The sequence below is a fragment of the Artemia sp. Qi Xiang Cuo genome, chromosome 2 (genome assembly GCF_049724085.1).
Source record: "Artemia sp. Qi Xiang Cuo chromosome 2, ASM4972408v1, whole genome shotgun sequence".
NCBI classification, from domain to species: Eukaryota; Metazoa; Arthropoda; class Branchiopoda; order Anostraca; family Artemiidae; genus Artemia; species Artemia sp. Qi Xiang Cuo.
Window position 1 is genome coordinate 61,095,893 of NC_142795.1, and position 16,171 is coordinate 61,112,063.

At 34.4% G+C, this 16,171-nt stretch overlaps 2 long non-coding RNA genes across 2 annotated transcripts in view; both read left to right on the forward strand.

Moving 5' to 3' along the window:
- The window catches only part of LOC148955468 (uncharacterized), a 257,094-nt gene that overhangs the window by 89,089 nt on the left and 151,834 nt on the right, over positions 1-16,171 (forward strand). The gene's annotated exons all lie outside the window — the stretch shown is intronic.
- The window catches only part of LOC148955470 (uncharacterized), a 40,996-nt gene continuing 24,956 nt past the window's right edge, over positions 132-16,171 (forward strand). The window contains exons 1-2 of the long non-coding RNA XR_016143084.1: positions 132-206; positions 4,993-5,168. This is a non-coding gene — a long non-coding RNA (uncharacterized LOC148955470). The remainder of the gene's footprint in view (positions 207-4,992; positions 5,169-16,171) is intronic.

Here is a 16,171-nt window from a genome sequence, read left to right on the forward strand (position 1 = left end):
CTTAGGCAGATAAAGTACCCAATATCAAGGTTGGATCACAAAAAACCTCAAATAATCTTTCAAGTCCAACTTTTCAGGTGGGCGATACTAAGGTCACATTACACGAATGAAGCAAGGACAACTCCCCAAAATCGTTTGGGGCTAGCTTCCGCCGGACCTCTGTAAGGGTGGGAGACAACAAGTCACCATCGGTCGTTCTCTTGAAGGTGAGGCAAGAGTTATACAATCATCCCTCAATAAACTCTGATCTTTGGCTCAGAATTATCAGGCTTGGTGGTGTTGTCTGTTTTTGTCTTTGACTTGTATCATTTAAGTTTTTGCTAAAAAAAAATATGTTTAAACTTTCTCAGCACCAAGCCAACAGACATCAACCTAACTACATACGCCGTCCTCCATCCCAATATATTCAAACCCTAAATAATTTCTGAGACCACTTTAATAATTTCTGAGATATTCAAAACCTCCCTCATCACACACTCCCAAGAACTTCCAACTCTCTTTAACTTTCTCCTTAGTCTCGCTAATTCGTTCTCTCAAACTGATACTTGCTTCACTTCCAAAGCACCACACATTTTTTATTGTTCTTTTCTATATATTTTTCTGTAACTTTAAGACAGTCTGCCCCATGCTCAAAATATTCTGACAATCTTTCTTTACCTGTTTCTTCATCACTAAAGATGGTCCTGTTCGTATCTTCCCTGGGACAAATGGACAAATACATATGGACTGTTCTCTCTCAATTTTTTAACATGCCTAAAAAAAATATTTTACTGTTATTCCATCTGGCTGTATTTCAGATTAGCAGCAATTTATTCAGGGCCTCTACCTCAAAATTTTTTAATTCATATTTTAATGCTTTCTCCACCTCCCTTAAATTTCTTATATTTTCTTATGATTTATCTCTCAATTCTTGTACAAGCCCCTCGGTTCTACTGAAAATGAAGCAGGTTCACTAATATTCCTAGCTGAGTTTCTAACATTCTTCCCTAAAACGAGAAGTCCAGGGAACATCCAATTTAAACGCACGCTTTTTGCAATCATTGGTCCATCTTAGTCAGAACATGGTTTTCCACATTTGGTGATGGTCTTGTACAGAAAAATCAAATAATGCACAAGTAATCACAAGGCTATTGTCTACGACTCATAATATATTCATGCCTACAAATATTATATGACTTTTGGGAGGCAGTCTATGAAACGTAACGTAGCTTTAAGAAGATGTTTTTTGGCCCAAAAATGCCCACCGAATTTCTCGCCGTTTAACCAAACACTTGGAAAACTATACGTCTCTCCGTTCGCCAGCGAGTCTAGGGGACTTATCAGTCATGTTTCAATCCTATAACGTGGTATTCTTCCTGAGACTACAAGCGGCCAAGCCTATTAGGCTACTAATAGGCTTAGATTACTTGTTTGCCTGTGAGTCCAAGCAAATTTAATCGCCTATTTGCATACAAGTTCGATCGACATTTTTCGTCATTAGTCACCCCAAAATCAATCCAATCATTTATCGCCTATTTCTATGACTATCTACCTCAGTTCTGCCCTAGTATGGATAATAGACTTATCTCTCAACAAGTGAAATGACAGTATTTTTATACAATTCTAAGAAAGGCTAATGACAGATTTACATCTCACTCAGACTATGGCCTGTCAATTGGCCATGGCTTGCACACAAACAGAATATCCTTTTCGGTGATAGGGATGATGGAAAAGAACTATTTTGACAAAACAGAGATCCTTAACCATCTCAGAGCGATGGAGTAGTTTCAAGCTTTTATATCCAGCCTAATATCACCAGAGCATTCTCCAAAAATACATGCTTTTAATTCAGTATTTTTGTTGAAATGATAAACCCTATTTTTGCACTTCTTCTCTTATATGTTTTTTTTCTTTATGATTGTCATCATTAATTATATAATGCTGAACATAGTGACCTGCTCACTATGAGCAGGCCCTGGCCCTGTGTTTGCTTGGCCCTGTGAGACCAAGCAAATTGAATCGCCTATTTGCATACATGTTCGGTCGCCATTGTTCGTCATTACTCAACCTAAAATCAATCCGAACATTCATCGCCTAGTTCTATGACTTAGTTTTGCCCTAGAATGGATGTATGGATCGATGGATGATAGACTTATCTCTCAACAAGTGAAATGACATCATTTTTATACAATCCTAGAAAAGGCTTATGACAGATTTACCTCTCACTCAGACTATCTGTCTTGGCTTTTTTCCAATTAGCCATGGATTAACGCCAGGATCTTGAATACAAAGCCAATCCTCTAATCAAAATACAGTGCGAATGCAGTGTGTTTTCATTGGCTATGATTTGTTCGAGAGTTGCCATTCCTTGATGTCACCCTTTAGCGCTGTAGACAGTCTCGGTCTTAATTAGGCAAACTTGTAAAAGTTCCACCTTTGTGCCACCATGAGGCCACAGAAACAAGATATCCTTTTAGGGGATAGGGATGATGGAAGAAAGCTTTTTTGACGAAACAGATTCCAGCTTTTATATCCAGCCTAGTTTCAAGTTTTTATATCCAGCTTAATATCGTCAGAGCATTCTCCAAAAATCTATTTTTTTTTAATCCAGTATTTTGTTGAAATAATAAACCCTATTCTTGCACTTCTTCTTTTATATGTTTTTTTTTATGATTGTAATCACTAATTATATAATGCTGACCATAGTGACCTGCTCACTTGAGTATATGTCTTCTAGTATGGAAGAAAACTTGGAATAGAAGTTGTTTTTTAGATAAACATTGAGAATAAAGATGTTTTTTCAGTTGTTTACTATCTTCCGTGCGTAAATATATCCGAACTTCCATTAGGTTCAAGTGTGCTGTCTTTCAAAGCCTATAGTTTTCAGGTCTAAAGTAAGTTGCGACGTAGACCACACTGCATTTCCATTATAAACAGGAACAACAAGCAGAAAAAAAGTTTTATATATATATATATATATATATATATATATATATATATATATATATATATGTATATATATGAGCAATAATTTTGTATTTATTTATGTATGTTTGTATTGATGTTCTCGAAAACGGCTCCATATTTTTCAGGAAAATTGGTATCTTTGGATATCCTCGCATAAAAAAAAAAACGATCTAGATAGGTCAGAAGTCTAAGTAGAATTGTTATGAGCCTTAATTTTTGTTTTTGCAAATGACGTCAGGTACTATGTTAGTACATCATACCAGCATTTTTGATGACATCATATATGGCATCATATAAGAAATAGCACAACAACGTCGCAACATTATATAATATAATGTTTGTTGGACGACCCAAAAAACGAAAATTTGCAGTTGAAGTTACTACGTATAAATTATGATTCTTTGGAACCAACACCTGAACTATCAAACGTGATAAGATGTGAAATTCGACAGCCTGGACTATCAATTGCGACAACACCAAGACGGACAGCTAAAGCAAAGGCCATTGCTAAATTGTCTGAAGTAATCAAAATCCAAAAACGTATCAAAAATGACAACGAAGAGCAAAGACACGCGGTTAGAAGACACACACCGCCAAACAAGTGAGGGAGTCAAAAATCAAAATAAAGAGCAAGGACTTAATGAAACTTAACCCGGACAGTGACAATCGAAACGTGTCAAAATTGAAAATGATAGCGATGATGATTGGATTTGGGGTTCTGACATGGATAGGGTCGTCAATGCCTATCATACCTTTGTTAAAAAAAAACAAAGGTTCGGTGATATGTATTTCATAATGACAAAAGGTTAGCCGAGGTCCATTTGGACGTCATGAGATCAAGGAAAGACTCAAATTGTCTGTGTTTAGAAGACAAACGACAGTGAAAATCTATTTATAGAAGCCTGGCGCGTGCCCCATACCTTTGTTAAATAAACAAAGGTTTGGCGATATGTATTTCATAATGACGAAAGATAAGCCGAGGTGTAACCAAACAAATTGAAAATGATAACGATGATGATTGGGTTTTGGAATTTAACATGGATAAGGTCATCAATACCTGCCTTACTTTTGAAAATCAAATATATGGACTGAGTAAATCGTTGGAAGAAAAATAAGTTTTTGTCCCATCACCTGAATAATTGAAAGAAACAAAGGTTCGGCGATATGTCTGTCACAATGACAAAAGACAAGCAGAGGAAAAAGTTAGAAGTTCCACAAAAAAAAAATGTAATTTTACAAAGGCAACACTTCTAATTTAAGGTTGATTTGGACGTCATGACATCAAGAAAAGGCTCAAATTGTGTGTGTTTAGAAGACAAGCGACAGTGAGAATCGATATATAGAAGCCTACCGCGTGCCGAGTGTCGGGGCCCGTATATATATATATATATATTATATATATATATATATATATATATATATATGTATATATATATATATGTATGTATATATATTATATATATATATATGTATATATATATATATATATATATATATATATATATATATATATATATATATATATATTATATCTTTCCACGTGTCTTTGCTCTTCATTTTCCTTTTTGACTTGCTAAGATTCTCGGCGTCGCTTGTCTTCTAGTGATATGTGTCTTTGCTCTTTATTTTTATTTTTGAATCGCTCAAATTCTCGTTTTCGCACATCTTCTAACTGCCCTTGTCTTTGCACTTCATTTTCAACAACGAATTCTCGTTTTTGCATATCTGCTAACCGCCCTTCTCTTTGCTCTTTATTTTCATTTTTGAGACTGGCTGTTTTATATCTTCTAACCGCCTCTTCTAATCTACTTCAGCTTGATGACCGCCATATTATAATATTAAAAAAGAATACCCTCAGATTTCATTCCAAATTAAAAGATGTCAATTTTTAGCTTAGGAGGTTGTAGTTCAGCATCATGATGTTCCTTTTAAAACAAAAACCATGAATTTCTTTCTACATTCCAGACTACGGAGCCGTGGGAGTATGTATTTTGTTATTTAGCATTATATCATTATTGACATTGCAGTTTCTCTATTGTGTTCTAGGTCAAGCTTGAAATGGCAAAATACGCCGTATCTATGGTTAGAAAGATTGGTGCTGCCAACATTTACTTCACACCAAAAGAGATGGTTTTGCCAAGCTCGGCTAGATTCGAAACTTACAATGCTATGCTTTTAGCTGTTTTTCTTCCTCTAATGGCTGTTGCCCAACATCGACCAAGGTTGGATATTTCCGTGTTTAATTGGTTGCTATCTTTTTCTCTTATTTCTTTTTCTCGTGTTTCTTCCTGTCTTCTTGTTTCTTTCGAGCCAAGGTCCTGCATATCTTTGAAAATCCTACACATTTGGTTCTTACTTTAATATCTACCGTAAATAACCTACCGCAATCTTTTACAGAGGTAATTAAGATCAATAAATATATAAACAGAAATTTGGCTATAAATATAGATAGACCCTGGCGCCACCCCGATGCGGGAAGAGCGGCGGCGGCGGGGCTAATAAGTGCGCCGCGCCGCTGGTAGGATGTCGGCGGCGCGCCGCCGGTGCGATCAATGTTGTCCGCAAACATTAAAGTTTTCATCAGTCTTTCTCAACTCACAGCTTAAATTTGCAACAGATTCGAGCCTATTCATGAGTTCAAAACTTCACAAGTCGCTGGCTGGAAACTGTTCTTCTTTGTTAATTATCAATAGAAATATAAATCTGGTAGAAACGAAATGGCTGTGGCGTTTCAGAGCCCCTGTATAATAGTTGAAGTATATTTTAGCTATGTATTCTTAACATAAATAATTATCAAAATTAGTAGTTTTTTTCATCGAGCATTAATGCATGCAAAACTTCAAATACCGTATCACAAAATTTGTCAGTTATCTGGGTAAAAACTTTGAATATAAGTTTGAACTTAGAAGCTTAATTTTTTCATAATGCCCTTTGCCAATATCTGCTTTGTCACCTTTAAAACAGTTGAAATGGGTGACTTTGATATTGATCGTTTTTTTTCGCTCTTTTAGATTCCTAAAAAGCCTTCCTTGTATTAAAAAGGGTTTTAATAACAATTAAAAAAAATACATCAAGCATAAGTCACGAAAATCTTGTTAACTTTTAAATTATCATATGGGTTGGACAAAGATGTTGTACGGATTATTTTTGCTTGACTTCTTCCTCCTTTAATTTACATGTGTTGATTCATGTTTCAAAACATTATCCAACTGTCGAAATATACTATACATAAAACATAAAACAATAGTTACAATACACAAAAGAACATACAATTGCAAGCAGAAATATATGTAAAGCACATCAACCTGTCCTGCCAATTTTTTCCACAATAATTTATAATCATTTTGAATAGGATAACTTAAAATGTCACCTTAAAAAATAATCAAGCATCAGTTCCCAATGACGAAATGTGGATGACCCACCTCAGTACTGGAAGGAAAATCAGGAGCGAATCTACAGCATTTTCATTGGGGGGGGGGGGGGTAAGAGGGGTCAAGATCCGGAAATTCAAGTAGCATGGTCTATATGATAGATTTTTCTCCACATTATTGGAGGCGAAAATGCCCCTCCCAAATGATGTCCCTGAGGAAAATGGAAGTTAATTTCCAATCAATGTGTCAGTCTCAACCAATTAGCTTGGTCGATTTTAAATGAAATTATATAATGGAAGATATAAGAAAATTGAACAGCTTTTCGAAGAGCATGCATAGCAGTTCAACGTAATCTTGTATGATTCGAATATGTTTCTCAATTATAATTAAACTAAAACGAAAACATTATGAGGCTAAAAACTTTTAGCTAAGACAGTCAACGTTAAGAAATTTTCCTTTGGGGTATTCTCATTGAATTTCCTTTCTTTTAAGATCGTGGCAACGCGTGACGGGTAAGCTGGTATACTAATGAAAGTCCAAATATTAGTATGTGTAAAAAAAGGTATTTTTCAAAATAGTGAAGTGGGACAAAAAATCTAGGGGTCAACTGGTCGAAAAAAAATCCTTCAGTCAAACTTGGAAGTCTATTCTAACTGCGGGATCTGGCTACAATTGTCACGAATAAAAATCAACTTATTCACTTTGTGTGGACTTAGGCTGCTTTCAATAAGAAAATTCAAGATATTATTATTTGAATATAATAATTCCCTACCCCCTCTGGACACCACCTTGATAGGATACCGTCTGCTTTAAATTAAAAGAAATAACTTTTTGGCATCCCTGCTTTCAATAAAAAAATAAAATAAAATGAATAAAAGTACTATCACTTAAATATAATAATTCCCTATGCCCCACACCTCTGGATACCGTCTTGATAGGATACCGTCTCTACTTTAAATTAAAAAATAGCTTTTTGGCATCCCTGCTTTCAATAAAAAAAAAATCAAGGTACTATCACTTAAATATAATAACTCCCTACCTCTAGATACCATCTTGATAGGATACTGTCTCTGCTTTAAATTAAAAAAAATATAATATTTTGGCATCCCTGCTTTCATTAAATAAAATTCAAGATATTATCATTTAAATATAATAATTCCCTCGCCCCCCCCCCTGGATACCATGCACCTTGATAGGGTACCTCCTCTGCTTTAAATTAAAAAAAAATAATTAATTTTTTGGCATCCCTGCTTCAAAAAATAAACAAATTTGACATATTATCATTTAAATATAATATCTGCCCCCCGCCCCCCCCCCTCTGGATACCACCTTGATAGAATACTGTCTCCACTTTAATTTAAGAAAATAACTTTTTGCCATCCCTGCTTTCAGTAAAAAAAAAACAAGGTACTCTCACTTAAATATAATAACTTCCTATGCCCCCCCCTCCCCCGTCTGGATACCATCATCTTGATAGGATACTCTATCTGCTTTAAGTTTATAAAAAAAAAATTATGTCTAAGACATCTCCGATGTCTAAATATAGACATCGGAGATATTTCCTTCTGCCCAATTTATAACAACTTCATTTCAAAACACTCGATCAATATTTTCGCCGAGTCTAATTTAAGACAACCTGTTACCCTACCTAATGAATACCGAAGTTGCAGAATTGTGAAGTGTCTTGCCAGGCAACGGATACTTCTTCAATCCAACTGGTGGTTTTTCTTTCATTTATTACCGGCTGTTTTTTTTTTTTATTCAGTGTCTATTTTGCTCTTTAGATTCACTTCGGAAGTTTTTTTTTTTTTTTTTTTTTTTTTTTTTTTTTTTTTTTTATAGCACTTAAGATGACTTGGCGGAGATCCTTGTCAAAATATTTGCTTGTTCTTCGTATTCATATTTGTCCACTGGCTGACAAAATCCTCGTTTTCTCATCTATTTTATTTTTCATTATTTCCTTTCCTCTTTTGGTTTCATACGTCATGTATAGCCAGTGGGGTCTTAAAAGTATCTTGGTAGCATTATTAGTAAAGATGGTGGGAGTGGTGAAGATGTTAAAAGTAAGCAAGGTGCTAAAAGATGGTAAGGAACATAAGTGAGCAAAACAAAATTAGAAATAAAGGAAGTTACAGTGATGGTAGTGGTCAAATAATGTTCTGAAGTATGTGCGATCCGAAAAACAAATGAAAATTTGCTTTATGTTTTCCAGATAAATTCCCTATGAATTGTTTCGGGAACTCGGCTGACTGAACGTATTTCAAACAGTGGGCTGTACGAAAAGTGTAGTTCAATCCCTCTTTCTAAGGCTATAATGACAGAAATGTTGAGGTGGCTAATTTACGTTCTGTGAATGAAGGATGATAGATTGCCGAAGATTGTCCTTTTTAGCCAACCTTCTAAGCCTAGACGGCGCTCCAAAAAACGAAGGAGAGTTTGCTATGTGTTTTCCAGAGAAATTGCCGTACGTTTTAAAACATATTGTTTTAGTTACCTGAATCACTGACCGCATCTCAAGCAATAAAATGTGCGACAAATGCTGTCCAATCCCGCTTTCATGGACTATAATGAAAGAAAGGTTGAATCGGTTGGGACACATTCTACGGATGAAGGATGACAGATTGCGAAAGACCTTCCTTGTTGGCCAACCATCTAGGGCTAAACGAAGAACAGTTTGGCCCCGAATTGGGTGATAGGATGTCGCAAGGGAAGCTTTGAGGGAAATTGGAAGTTACGGAGAAAATGAGTGGTTACAAAGAGGAGCTTTGAATAGATTGGGATAGAGAAAGAGCGTGCATAACTGTTGGCCTCTTTCACTTTGTGGTTTAGTTATTTTCTAGTTGAGCTAGCAGAATTAATCCTTGTATACAGGAATAAAACTGAATTTGTTAGCGATAATAAATATATGTGTCAAGCCATTTATAATTAAAAGCCACTAATCCATTCAAAGGGGGATATCTTGTAACTCCCTCGTGTCTGTTTCTCCGATATTGTGCTACCCAAGTTACAGCCGAATTGGTGCAAATATTTGGGACTATATAGTGAGCAGACCAACAAACTAGAAGTCGCATTCAAAATCTTAGTTACACTATTTAGTTCATAGCAAGGTTTTTGCGTCGCTATAATCTAAGTTTGCTAGACTTGGACTTGTTTTTAGTATTGAAAACTCCTAAGTTGGATTTTTCCCATAGGAGGTACGCTCCACCAGAAGAATTTTTTTCTTGATTTCAGCACGATCCAGCTGATTGATCTTATTAACTTACTTTGGTCTCCCCATCGACACCTCGAAAAAGCATATGCAACCACTCCTATTTGCTGAAATGGTATATCGAATTAGTATATCTTCTTTTGTCACAAATAGGCTATGTTCAACTATCTTCTTCTTTCGAGGCTTTTAACTCTGTTGCACCCCAATATAACCTAGATTTAACACCATTTTGTCGCCTCTTTACAAACCCTCATAAATCGAAACTTCAATAAGTTCTTTTTTCACTTCACAAAGAATCCTTTTAGTGATTGATGTTATATGCTCAGTTATAAGTTAATACTATCCTATTTAAGACCCTGATCTAATGTCTAGGATTCTGATCCTTACCATGGTGTCTTGCGGCCTTTTTGATTGTTGTATCATGTTTAATGTCTTTTTTCTTCTGTTTTATATGTTACTTTTTTTTTGTTTTTCATGGAGAGTTTGATAATGGACTATTTAATAAATTATTCTGGAAAGATATTCTATTGCATGATAATCGTGTTTATATTAAAGTGAGAAATGATGTTGCAAATATATTAAGTGAAGGAATTGTAGGTTTAGACCAGATTAATGTAGATGAATTAAAAGATGCGATCAAATCCATGAAAACAATGAAAGCACCTTGGCCTGATATTGTTTTAAACTTGGTAATTTGAAAAAATTCTAACATATTTTCTTTCACCTTTTTAAATATAATTAATGCATATTTAAATAAATTGTCTTATTTCCCAAAAGCATGGAAAGTAGCTAATATATTGTCATTAAGGCGAGGGTTCGAATCCTAGTGTATTCAACTACTTGGTTTGGGACAGGGGTCAGTGGCGTGACTTTGTAAGCTCAGTCAGAGTCAACCCAGCTCTAAATGGGTACCTGGAGAAACCTGTGGAAGGTAACGAGGCCCCCCATTGCGCCTCTTGGTTGATGGGCCAATAAACGGAGATAAGCACCGCCAATAGGGACTCTAAAGTCCAATGCCGTATTCTTTACCTTACCTTAAGAAAGAAAATAAAAATGATGTTAGCCTGAAGTCTTATCGCCCTATTACACTATTGTCTAGCTTAGGTAAAATTTTTGAACGCATTATTATTTATAAATTGAATAATGTGAGTCTTGAGTGTGAGTGGATTTCTTCTCTGTAATTTGGTTTTTGAAATGGTTAAACCAAAGTAGATGCCATTGATAATATAGTAACTTTAGTTGAAAATAATAAGAAGCGAAATTTGTTTACTTTAGTTTTATTTTTTGACATGAAAAGGCCTTTCGACAATGCTTGGCATCCGGGTATAACTAATTAACTTTATGATAAAGTTTGTCCAAATGGCATCTTGAAATTAATTCATAGTTATTTATTGAATCGTGTTGTTTTCTACGATAATAATGTAATATGTGAACTAGAAAGATCTTGCCCACAAGGAGTTATTTTATCACCTATAAGGTTGCCCTCCTCTGAGGACTAGATACACAGAGAGGGAGATGTGAGGTTTGCTCCTTCATCCGTTCTAACTTATGGTTGTCAGCTTAAGAAGACTTTGGGTAACATGCCTTACTAAATGCTCTACCTGGACGTATCGATCTTAATCTATAAATTTAGCTACTCAAATGTTCCAAGGAAACAACCAAACCTTGGTAGTAGTTAATTGAGGCATTAGATTTATATCGGTACTCAAAATTCGGTGACAACTGGATTTTAATGTTAAGTTTGATAAGAATAAAAATAGGAGAAAACGTTGAATCCTCTGCTATTGAATAGACCCTCCAATTGTGTCCGTCGGTGGCACGGTGTGTGCCGCATTTTTTTTTTTTCGTTGTATAATTTTTATAAGCAAATACCATTTTACCTTCCAAATGTTTTTTTTATTATGCCGTTGGCTTTTCGCAGCCATGTACAACCTTCTTTTCTTCTTCAAGGTATTAAATTGCAAATGTCCCTGATTGCTTAAGTTTTCCTTGCTTTGTATTTTTTAGTCCCGGTTCACCTAGGAAACTGATAATCTCTGTGTGTTAGTAGAGCTAGAGTACTTGCGCCTTCCTTGATCTTCAATCTATTGGATGTCCTGCCGTATTTTTTTTGTTAAGAATCGCCGTTTATATTTTTAGAAGAAACAAGTTAGGAATTTTCGTTTAAATTTGTTATCTCTTAGGAATGTCCAATTGATACCTAATCCTTTTTATTCCAGTTTTTTTAATATTTAGTTTTAATTACAATGCGCTGTGTTAGTCAAATTACAAATTATAAGGATCGCCTTGTTCATTTTCTCGATAATCGTATTTGAAATCTCTCATTAAAGTTTTATTATCCCAGAGTTCTCTTATTGAAGTTTCAATTATATTTTATGCAATAGGGGCTGCAATTCAGGAATTGGGGGTATTTTGAGTATAAAACAAGCAAATGAAATATAGCATGGGGGATTGTAGAGAGAATGTAGAATCTTTTTTTATCAACTTCTATATAGTCTTAAAATATTGCAAATATATTTTAGTTCATACGAATGCTCCTAGTTTTGCTCTACGAAAAGTATGGTTCAATTCCGCTTTCTAGGGCTATAATGAGAAAAAAGTTGAGATGGCTAGGGCACGTTCTGTGAATAAAGGATGACAAATTGCAGAAGATAGTTCTTTTCGGCCAACCGTCTAGGGCTGAACGGAAAGCATGTCTTCCGTGGGTGGGGTGGGGGGGTGTAAAGAGGAAGGCCTTGAATAGATTAGCATAGAGGAGGAGCATGTTTAGCTTCGTTAGCCTCATGCGGCTTGGTGCTGCAGTGAGTTATTGTTAGTAGTAGTATTTTTGCTTTCAGTTTTGACATTTTCGGTTGGTTTGGGGGGAGGGGGTGGGGGGGGGGCTATCAACTATTTGTATTGGGAAAGGGGCTGAAAAATTTTCTACGATCCTAGTAAAAGAGTGTATGAAGTACCAGCCTGTCGTCTGACAGGCTTTTTTGGTAAAAACAGGTAGTAATTCGGTATTAGTTAACAATAAAATAGAAATTACTTCGCGTCCTGTTTCTGAGCTCGAATATGGTCAGTGAGGAATAAACCCGAGATTGAGATTAGAACAAGATTAGAATGGATAGTTTATATATCTAATCTTATAAAATACTAATAATATTTTATTTTTTTATATATATAGAATGACGACTGACGACGAATGACGAAAATGACGACGGAAGTGAAGATCGACCTTATTACATGTCAAATGATTTAATGGATATTTTTGGAAAGCGAAACATGAAAGCAGTTTAAAGCTTCGCTCTGTTTAACCTCTTTTTTATGTGTTTTCAGAATTTTCTTTCTATATATCTCATTAGTGGCTTCTTTTTACTTTTTTATTTGGAATATTACCTTTTTTCATAGATTAACAACATATTAATATATATTTCTAACATTTAAATTAATAATTGGTTTTACATATAGTAAAATAGTAAACAGAATAATCTGTTTAGTTAAAATTAAGTAAAATAAAATAATCAAGGTGAAATTAGAATTAAAAACCAGATATCTTAAGTGGTCAAGAATTGAAGTCAACCCTAATAAATCGAAAAATTAAACCAGTTACTAATAATATTGTATCAAGTATAATTTTTGCAGATTGATTTTTGATTAAATTTGGTATTACTTTACTTTACTTTGATTTTAATTTAATTTTCTTCATTGTTTGAATCTTTGAATGGGGGCTTCGGTAAGGCTGTGGTATGAGTTTGGTCTTTCAGTCATAGAGATTTAAAATCTTTGCGTCATTATCAAAATATTTGGCTCTAAGTTAAATAAAGGAGAACATGCCTAACTTTTTGTGACAAAATTGGGGGGTCAGGGTAGTGTTGGTGGGCCTGCATGGTACCACCAGTCAAGGGGTTTCAAAATAATTGAGTTGGCTCCGTCTCAATGATAAAACTGGATCCGTTAGTGAGACTGACTACTAAATTCTTTTGACTACTCGATAATTTCTCACAAGTGATGAAGAAAAAGGAGCTGCAAAAAACAATGCTAAATGTAAATAGCCCTGGACCTCTTAGTGAAGGGTTTTTTAGTTCTCAAAACTATGCTCCACAATTTTCGAACACCTGTGTTGATAAAGAATCATTTAACTAATTGTTCAAAATCTGTTGCTTCTCTTCTGCTGACCGTTAGGAATCAGTATGTTTGCATTTAGTTGTGTTGTTAGTACATATGTTTCTCAACTAATTTTGGCTTTAAGTAGATGTTATTCATGTGATCTTAAACTAGCAGCTAAAGAAATGAAGTTTCCTGAATTGGCAAGTGGCTAACCTACTTCTGATATTTATTACTTGAAAAACATAAGAGATAACATTTTATTTTAGGAAAATTAATCATATTTAATGATATTACAAATAAGACCTATATACATTCACATTGTTTTTACAATAAGTATTTATGCTTTTGAGTGTAAAACATAATTTGATAGTTTTGTTAAAGTAACACACTTCTAAGCTAGCCATATTTCCAACAAATATCCTAGCTCATCTTATTAGCATAACTTCTTTTAACGATGTGAAAGCGCTTTGGAATTTGACATTGTTTAGTTGGTTTCAAAGTTTTGTTTTTTCATTCCTCGATGACACGCCAAGCTTTTAAAAAGTGACGAACCAATACAAAAAAAAGATTTGAAATTTCTTTCAAAAAAGGTATTGAGAATTCAATGAAAAAAGATTTAGAAAATTCTATAGATTTTAGCCAGAAAATTGAAACATTTATTGAAGTTACCAGTGGCGTCAATTCGCGGAAATGAAGGCTAGGACAAAAACATTTGAAGATCCTAGGGGAGGAGGGAGTTATTGTCGCTTTGACGAAAGTGCCCCTAAATATATGGCTAATTTCGAATGGTACCTATATTCCGGGATATTTTCTTCGTCAAAATCATCGTCTAACATTATTAAAGAAAAAAGTCAAAGAACCAGGTTTTTTAAGAAATTTTGTTATTAACTATCGCTCAATTTGCTTAACCGTTTTGGAATAAAGAGCCGATAGTATAAAGCTATGGTAAAAGTCTGGCTTTGTCTTATTTTGTTTTTGCTTGATAAAAAAGTGTGCCTTCTGTGCCATTCATTTTGCGTTTTGTCGTGTAATTGCTTTATGGCACTTTTATTATTCATGTGTAAAGTAGAATGCATTTTTACTTGCGCCTGAAATTATTTTGTTGTGACTTTCAATTTACTTTTACAGTTTTTGTGGCTGTGAGAGGATGGTTTTGTATAAATAAATTATATTACGTAATTTGCTTTATTTTTTATGATATCCCTGATAAAATAAGTGCTCTTTTCTTTTTTTTTCTTTTTTGAAATGTGGGACAGGCATATTTGCAGGATTTTTTTTTGTTGAAGAGGGGGGGTCAATAACAAGGATTTTCTTAAAAATTTGATGAAGAAGGGCGAGGGTGTCAGATGGGGCGGTGGAAGTATTTCCCTCGATTGTTTTGCTCCTCTCTATTTTTTGAAAAGTGCCTTTTCTGGGATTTTTTCATTGAAAATGCCTTTCTTGGGATTTTCATAAAAAAATTCCAAATTTGCCCCTTTTCCCAGATTCTTTCAAATTCCTTTTTTGGGGGGGTATTTTCATCAGAAAATGTTTTTTTTTGTATTTGTATTTAAAGAAATGAATTTTGCCCCCTTCGCTTGCGTTTTGTCTCGCCTAAAATCTTCGTGAATTGGCATCACTGAAGAAGTGCACGATAATATTTAAATTTCGAAAAAAGTAGATTTATCAGTTGCGATTAAGAATGAGCACTGTTCTGTTCTGTTTTTTTTTTTTTTTTTTTTTAAGAAACAAAAAAAAACAGGGTTTTTAAGAAACAGAACAGATAAGGAAAAAACAGGAGGCCTGTTTCTGTTCTGTTTTTTTGGTAAAAACAGAAAACAGCCGTTTTTTTTCAAAGAGTAGGACTTAAATAAAAATAATAGTAATGTATATTTTTTTTTTATTATGATAAAGTTAATAATATAAACATTCGTTTGATTCTTAGAACTTATCACTCAAAAACATGCGCTTTTCAAGCGTCTTTGACATTGTGTGGGCCATTTGCTTCCTCGTGAAATAACCAGCGATTTAAAAGGATTCGCTTGAGAATGATTTTTCATGAGAAAATGACCACTTTGTGTCCAGATTCTCTTCAAATTTACATTTGAACAGAAAACAGAACTGTAACACTGTTGTTTATATAGTTTTGTAGATAGTGTGTATGTGTAGTCGTTAGTAAGTAATATTTGAACTAATAATGAAAGTTCTGTCTACCTATATAATCAGTAAGTGTCTGTAACTAATCTGACGTTTGCATAATGCAATGCAAAGCTAAAGATACCTTAGCCTCATATGTAGGAACCTCGATACTCTCTCGGAGAATACAAAACCTTAGGGGTCAATGTCCCCTTAGTATGAAGCGAACTGTTATCTTGTTTTGTTTATTCTTAATATATTTGGGAAATGATATTCAGGCACCTATATCTAGAAACTCACAATTAATTCGTGATCAAACGGTACTAAAGCTGTGAAAGAAATGAACTGAAAAAGGCTCTGCAAAGATTTCAGCTTTTTCTTTAGTAACTACTTAAAAGAGCAACCTCATAGTGGTTTTATTTATATAACCAGGGTTGCC